Below are 8,922 nucleotides of genomic sequence, written 5' to 3'. Positions count from 1 at the left end.
GACCAAATGAAGAGGCAGACCATGGCAAAGGCTTAAATAGAGAGCAATGTAGAGACATAATTTCAAGTAACGGCTATATTTGAACAATAATATTTAAATTATGATATTAATTTATTAATATAGTAAAAACAAATATTATTCAGTAATGACTATATTTTTCCTCTGGAAAAATCCGTAATTTTTCATTAGATTGGAAAAATTACATATTGTAGATGCTTTCGCATATGCTGTTTGCCACTGAGAAACTGTGATCATAAGAGAAGCATAAGAGAAACTAAGAGTATCTATAGCCAGATATACCTCGCAGGGCAATCCACTATATTTAGCTGTATATACTATCAACTATGTTATGACTATACATTTAGCCGCGCAGGGCCCTCATACTTGGTTCTGTACATTTCAAAAAATATCATTTGTATTGTTCAGATAAGTTAACAAAAAACAAAAAAAGGAGTCATGTTCAGTGAGCAGGATCTCTCTGATATATTTGATCTATATATGGCCGGTGGTAAAATTGGTATTCATTTGTCCCTTGCTGCTCGGTAATCTCCCAAACGCCTCTGGGCATTAGCGCGGCCTCCTTGGATAATTTGTCAGCATGCCTGTTATGCTCCCTGTAGATATGAGAGCAAGAGATATTGTTAAATGTTGCTTTGAATATATTTACTTCATTTAGTATGTTGTTGAGTGTGCGAATGTGCCAATCAGATATGCCATTGAACCAATTGATAATAATTTTAGAGTCCCCGAAAATGTTAATGTTGGTGCAATGGTGACTCAGTGTGAAGTGCAGTAAGTGGTGCAATTTTATGAGTTCAGCATAGTTATTTGTTCTGGCACCCAAGCCCATTTTGACTTTATAGTAATGTTGTGCATTGATATATAAAATGAACCCTCCACCGCATCCATGTTGGTTTGCAGCCCCGTCGAAAAATGCCCAAGGTGTGTTTGTGTCAATACACAGGGGTGGATGTGGTCGACGCTCTTTAGGAGGCGGGGGATCCGGCAGCTCCCTGAATGCAGATATTATCCCTGCCTCAATCTGTGGCCAATGTGAAGGTCTGTTGTCGAAGATATGGCGGTTGCGAGCTTTCCAAATGTGCCAATTGACAAGTACCGGAAGGTTTAAGAGCTTTGTTCCTTTGTGTCTATGAGTCCATTCGTCCCATGCGATGTTCAGGTCATCTCCCTCCCAATGCATGTTGTATGGAATCGAATTGGATAGAGAGTTCCACAGGTCTAGAATAACACTGCAGCGCAAAAAGAGATGCTCTGTGGATTCTGACGCACATTTACACAGTATGCACTAGGTGGGCCCTTGAAAAGCTTTGTGAGTGAGCTACTCCCCTGTAGGTACCTTGTTCCTCAGAATACACCAAAAGAATAGCTTGGTTCTTGGCGGGGTCGTGAGCTTCCATATACTACTCCACCAAATGGGGATGATGTCAGATTTTTTATAAAAATTTGTACCATTTCTCGATTTGTGCGTGTCATCCTTGCGCAGGGGCCATGCTAATCTTCTATGTATCGTTCCAATTTTATCAGATGTCTCCGAAGAGACAGATTCAGTAACGACTATATTAAACAACTAGTTTTTGAAAAAATGATATTTAAATTAATTTATTAAAACCAAATATTACTAGTTTTTGAAAAATAATATTTAAATAATGATATTAGTTTATTAATTTATTAAAAATATTAATATGTAACAGCTAGTTTTTGAAAAATGATATTTAAATTAATTTATTAAAACCAAATATTATTAGTTTTTGAAAAATAATATTTAAATTATGATATTAGTTTATTACTTTATTAAAAACAAATATTAATAAGTAACTGCTATATTAAACAACTAATTTTTGAGAACTTCTTTTATTCATGCACAATATTGAGAACAACAGTTCCCAACATATCCAAGGCATCTAAAACCTCAAATCCATTTACTTTACCCTTTCTTTTACCTTTCTCATGATTGTCCTATCACCGTCCATTTACCTCAATGGACCCAACCAATCCAACTAGTTGTCATACGCTTGCCTTCAGCTGCCCTTATACATGCATTGAGCTTCATCCAGGCCTCATATTACCTTATGATTTTCTTTCAGCTTCTCCCAACATCCATTAACTTTCCTCTTTCCCAACCAATTCTCAATACCCTCAAACATAAAAGGAAAGAACAAGAAACAAACAATAAGCAAGCCATGAAAACCAATAAAAATACGACACCACAAACAAAGCGATATGGTCATACACCAGATGCAAACAAAGTTGCAATCAAGCACAACAAACTAGAAAAGACAAAAAGCACAATACTAGCAATAAACATCATGACTCAATCCCCATTGTTCCCAAAGCCCCCAAGGGAAAGCTCAACCTGAGCCTTCTTAAGATTTCATGGCAATCTCTTTTGCCATGAAATCCCCTGCATCATACTAATTCCAAGCATGTTACCCTTCAACTGCTCACACATGTCGACCACATGTTCCAAATATCAAGACAATCATATCTATTAATTTGAAATCAACTTTTACCAAGACTAACAATCATGTCATAATCCATAGTCAACTCATAGTCATTAGACATAATGCTACAACTGTCACCTACTTACACTCAAGTATATATCAATTGTCTCAACACATATGTGTTAGTACAACCATCTTAAAGCAAGATCATTCCTTCATGCAATCCTATAGACTCATACTCATATCATGCAATAAATCAAACATTCAACAAACTATAAACGTACCATGTTAGATAAATCAACTAAATGACATAATAGACACCAAACACTCAAACACCAAATAGACAACATAATCAAACAATGAAGCACCAAGTATACTGCATGAGAAAACTCATACCTTAATGTATCTCAAGGGAGGTTATCTTGTCTGCACAATCAATCTAGATTAGCACGATATAGCTTCACAACACATCAACTCAAACATGAGGTCATGATATCCATGACAGTAACTAGCTAGCATGTTCACATCATAATCTCATAAACAATTGTCATTCATGCATAACAATCACATATGCACAGTCAGTCTAGATTAGTAAAACACAATGTCACAAATAATTCAACTCATACCTGAATGTCATAACCCTAACCATCTACATATGCCAATCCAATTTAGCAGGGTATATATAACATCAAGATCTTACTATAATAAACATTATCATCAAGTTAATGGTCATAAAACAACAATAGCAATGCATACAACCATAGGTTATTATCATTCATGACTATCTGACACATGTGCATATGAATACACTAATCAACTAGGATTTATCATACATGTAACCATAATAATAATAGAATGACAATCATATTGGTAACCCTAATGCTTATAACAAAAATTAACCATGATACCCGCATGCCCACCATACAAAATTGTGTGATGATCTACTCTTACCCCGAAATCCATTGTTGCAACTTCACTTTAATAATCTACATCTCCTGCTCTATCTCAGCCAGCACATTAGCATCATAACATACCAATATCATCATGATGACCTAATTGCATACAATGACCTTATGCACAATAACCTTCACCTTGAAAACGCGTGTATAACAACATATAGACACCGACATGCATAAAAAATGCACATACAACCATACACTCGTGAAGGAACATCCCACAAAAACATCATCAACCTTCACACGATGACATCACTACAACCATTATCAACACCATGCAAATGAAACAAGCACATGGACTACAATCATAAGGAACACATATGCAACTGACATGAATGTATGACCAACACACCGCCCATCTAGTCTGAGGGGTGAACCATGCTCTAATACCACTCTGTAATGCCCTCCTCGCACATCTACCCAAGTAACTGGCCAACCAGGGTAAACATGTGACAAGAACTTACTATGATGTCATTTGACCTCCTAGGTGACCTTAAGGAAGTGGAATCGACAAAAACCCACAAAACAGACCTTTTGTACCTGCTACAGGACTCCCAAAATGCATCCCATTCATTCCCCTGGGTCCCACTGAGATTTTAGACCACTAAACCCCTGGATGCTCCCTTGATATGGACAAGGGTGCATTTGAAAACCTCTGGATGCATACATGGCATGGGTATGCATGCGTCTGGGGACTTTTCTCCTCATACCTATGCCTGCAACTCCAGGATTTGTGCCACTTTTCAAGCTCATAATCCAGGTCACTACCCAGAAACCCCTGTAGCTTTCATAAACCATAATTTACATAATGACAAGACCTACAAATCAAAAACTGACTCCAAGACTAGGCCTAACCATCCCCAATCTAGACTAACATTCTTTCAAACACTTGGCATCAATGCAATATACAGGACATGAATCAGGGAAAATTTTAAGAACCCCCCCAAATTTATAAATATAATAAATGGGTGAATCTCCATGGTATATAGGAAAAATGGAAGGCAATTTTATCAATAATATAATATGTATATATAATTTTTTGGCGAATCTCTCACCAGGCATGGCGAATATTTTACTCAATTATAAAATCTTGTAAGATCTTGGCAAGTCTTTCACTAAATAATAAAACTTTGTATGGATCTAAGACTATAGAATTTCCCCTTTAAATACTCTAGGCTCACATGAATACCATGGTATTACCATGGGTCAATACCATGGGTTATCATAAACCTGGAGCTTAAAAATTACTATTAGTAATTTATAAAAATTAATAAAATTAATAGTTGATTTTTATTTTAACCAAGCTAAAATGTTTAACCTACATTAAATTACAACATCCATTTTTACTCTTGACCAAGCCCCAAGAGGATCAAATATTTTTTCACTCTATGCTAGTTTGCATATCACGATATTTGATACCTCTCGGGGGTTAGTAGATCCAGAGTAAAATGGATCTATGCTGGTTTAATTCCCCCATTTAAATAGGCTACATTCCAGGTGAATACCATGGGTCAATACCATGTGCCATTTTGGTGAATACCATGGGTCAATACCATGTGCCATTTTTATTTTTATTAATTCTAATATGAGGGTTAATAATGGCTTTTTGCATGGTATTAATAACAATCTAGTCCATGGTATTTGTCCCATAGTATTTTGCCCATAGGTTTCACCTAAATATAACCCATTTTTTGAGTGTTTGTAAATATAAGGTGACTTATAGAGTAAATATAAAAAAATGTTTTATTTGTTTACCATACCTCTTGTTTATTTATATTTTTATTAATTTACCATACCTCTGTTACAAATATGGTATTTGGCCCATAGGATTCACTTAAATAAAACCTCTTTCTTGAGCCTTCATAAATAGAATGAGGGTTATGGACTAAATATAAAAAGAGGTTTTATTTATCTACCATACGTCTAGTTTATTTATATTTTTATTTATTTACCATACCTTTTGAGTAAGTATAAAAAGACGTTTTATTTATTTACCACACCTCCACTTTACTTATATTCTTATTTGTTTACACCAGGTGACTTATGGAGTAAATATAAAAAATGTTTTATTTATTTACCATACCTCTCATTTTTTTATATTTTTATTAATTTACCATACCTCTTTTATAAATATGGTATTTGGCCCATAGGATTCACTTAAATAAAACCTATTCTTGAAAATGGGCGAATGGATTCACTTAAATAAAACCTATTCTTGAAAATGGGCGAATGGAAGGTTGTAACTCCTAATTTCGAGGGCTAAATTTACCTTTTTTACCCTCTCCCTTAAAATAAGGTGGGCTATTTGAGGTGATTTGTAAAAATGTACTATGATACAAAATATTCGCCCACTAAAAATTTAAAACCCCTTAATTTCGCCAAAGGGCGAACATTCGCCCCTAAAATTATCCTTGACATGAATACAAGAAAGAGCATAAATGAATAATAACTCATATGAGACTTGACAATAAGGATCACCACACTCTTACCTGCAAGTATTCCTACTGAAGCTGCTTGACCCTACTCTTCCTTTCTTGATCTTTTCTTTGCTTTCCTTTCCTTTCCTTGTCCTTCCTTTGCTTGATTTTCCCTTCCTTGCTCCAAAGCTTGAGCAAAAAGCCTACCAACTCATCCTCAGAAGCCTTTTTATCAATGAGCCCTCTTTTCTTCATTTTCCATTATTTTCCTTCATTTTCCTCCTCACATGTGACCTGTGACCTTTCACCTTACATTTCTCCTAATTTCCATTATTTTCATAAATAAAATGCCAAAATACCTTTTTCCTTTCCAAAGATTTTTCCAAATACCTTTAGCCATAATAACCAAAATGAACACCCACTAGGATGTTTTTCCCAACATTCATCTTGGAATAAGTGTCACTTAACTGTGGTCTTACTTTTCCTTTATTAACTTTTATTACATGAACTTTTAACCAAGGTTGTTACAACTAATATGATTGGTCTTTGCATCATTAATTAGGTTGAGAAGGATCGCTCTTTGTTGTGTGATTCCCTGCCTCTTTATTTTGGTAGTTTAGCTTAGGTTAATTAAATTATTTTCCATGTCTTTATATTGATTTATGTGTTAATGATCATCCTTTAAATTTTACTATTTGATTTTGAGAAACTAATCACCACTATAACTAGAATACTTCACTTCTTCAAGTCCAACCTACTATTGAATGCATGAACATTGTCTTAGGAAGTGAAACATTGCATTCCATGGTTGTGCCAAGGGATTTGAGACAAGGATTGGCAAATGGCCTATACTTTCAGTTTATGTTTAATTGCATTCATTCTTTTATTTCATGTATATGTCATTTTCTTGTTAATTCCTAGTAGTGATTACTGGCATTAGATCATATTAGATTAGATTAGGCTTTAATCCTACATATAATTTTCATGCATTTCCATGTAGTATGATCCTAGTTCGATAACTAAATTTTGGTAATATAATACATATATTTTCCCCAATTGTATGATTTTGATGTCCTAGATATCCTCGTAAAAAAAATGGCCTTTTTCTAATCTTCCATATCACAGTGAGTGTAGGAAGAGAGCATACTTCAGAGCTATACCAACTCTTCTTTAAACGAGACCTTCCTTGTTATTTACAATTTTAAAGATAGTATATTAGGATCTCATGACTAGTACTTTCAAGTTAGAATTTATTGAGACTCGAGGCATGTGGGGAAAGTCATGTGTTATTTGGTCCTTTCATTGGTCTTTCAACATATGAGGACCCAAATTTGATAATGACACAATCTTACATAGTGGAGTGTACTACAACCCACAAAGTGATATGATGGAAGACAAGTCTAACTAGAATTTTTAAAACTAATATTACGAATTGGGCATCATTTTACATAGTGGAGTTTATTGCCACCCATAGAGCATTATTACAATTATGGTTGATAGGCCTAGATAATGAAAATATATGGTAAATAATATGAAATATAGGAAGGGTCAATGATGATTCCACATCAAAGCTCCATATGGTTATTCAATTATGCAACTCTTCTCTTCAATTCCTAACATTTTGTCCTCAGCTTGGTAAGGATCTTGATATTTGAGGAAATTAGGTAATGGAAATAAATAATCATCAAGGCATCTTTCAACAATTGAACCTTTAATGAGTGGATGTCCTTGTTTTAATATATATGCTCCTTGATAAGAAGCTTAAACTTTTAAAATGAGTTGGAATTCTTCTCGAGTGATGTCAATTATGTCATATTCTTGATTTTTGATAGCAAGCTAAGTAATGACATTCTCAGGTGGTCCTAATTTTGAGATTTCTAGGTTTGAAAATTTTATCTTGACCTTATCCCAAATTTCTAATTGTATTGCTTGAATTAATTCATTATGAATTTTTAGAATAAATTGAGCTCCTTTAAGATTCCATGATCCAAAATGGATCCTAAAAACCCTCTAAGTCTTCATATAGTTAAAAACTATCGCAAGGAGAAAACCTTTAAAAAGGCGGATAACACTATCGGGAGTGAAAAACATGAAGAAATAGTGGAAAAACAGAGTATTGGCGGTTTAAAACTACTTTGCATGAGAGCTGTCGGATCTGGCCGATCAACGGTCCAGATCCGATCGGCATATCACAATTGGTGAAGGCTATCAGAGGCTATCGGAGGCGGTTATATGGGAATCGCAATAGCGATCAGCGCGATCAAATGAAAGTCGTTGATCTATGCACACAGATCAACGGTCAAGATTCAATCGTGCTATCACATCGCTGATATATCTATATATATATATGGACTTAACCGTGACCCGGAGGATCGGCGACATGCGATCACGATATCGCAATATCGCATCGGAGCTATGCAAAGGAGCGGGGCCGATAACAACTGTGACTGCGATAACCAGACCCGATAAAATTATGAACAATATTTGATATATTTTGAGATCCAAAAAACAGGGTTTTCCTTTGTATTTTGCATTTTCGTTAAATAAATGAAACATAAAGGATAAAGCGTCGATGCGATGAAACCGGACCTGAAAGGGTTTATTAATGTTGTTATATATTATTTCAAGTCTGATATGAGCCATTTTGTGGGATTTCCATGTTTTAATGTATTTTTCAAATACAAACGGAAATCACAAAATAAGCGACATTTCGGGTGGGTCGTAGGCGGTAAGTGGTTTTGGCTAGGCTTTGCCCGATCCCATACACTGGCTGCCATGTGGCCAGGCCCCGGAGAGAGAAAACCACCCTTTTCGGGTGATTAACTCCCGTACACATGAGCTGCCCGAAATGAACCTCAATCGTTGGATCTAGATCTCTCAAATCAACGGTGGAGATGCGATAAGTGGTATAAAGGCAGACTTGATAGGAGTTATAAGGCGGAATTTATAATATCTCAAATCTGATAAACAGCAAATTGGTGGATTTTCATAGTTTTATGTGTATTTCTCTGTGTAAATAGAGAACGACCATTTTTGGGATTTCAAAGGCATCGATGGACCATTCCGTTATAGAACAGGTGGCCACCA

At 35.3% G+C, this 8,922-nt stretch overlaps 1 non-coding gene across 1 annotated transcript; it reads right to left on the bottom strand.

The window, feature by feature from the left end:
• Nucleotides 1-1,458: 1,458 nt before the first annotated feature.
• On the bottom strand, nt 1,459-1,561 carry LOC149249699 (U6 spliceosomal RNA). The gene has a single exon (XR_016267582.1). It is a non-coding gene; the product is annotated as a U6 spliceosomal RNA (small nuclear RNA).
• Between the last annotated feature and the right edge of the window lie 7,361 nt (nt 1,562-8,922).

Source organism: Pinus tabuliformis, chromosome 7 (assembly GCF_031772625.1).
Source record: "Pinus tabuliformis cultivar Carrire ecotype Pingquan chromosome 7, CPIR1, whole genome shotgun sequence".
NCBI classification, from domain to species: Eukaryota; Viridiplantae; Streptophyta; class Pinopsida; order Pinales; family Pinaceae; genus Pinus; species Pinus tabuliformis.
Note: the sequence above shows the minus strand (reverse complement) of the source record. Positions and strands in the feature narration are given on the sequence as shown.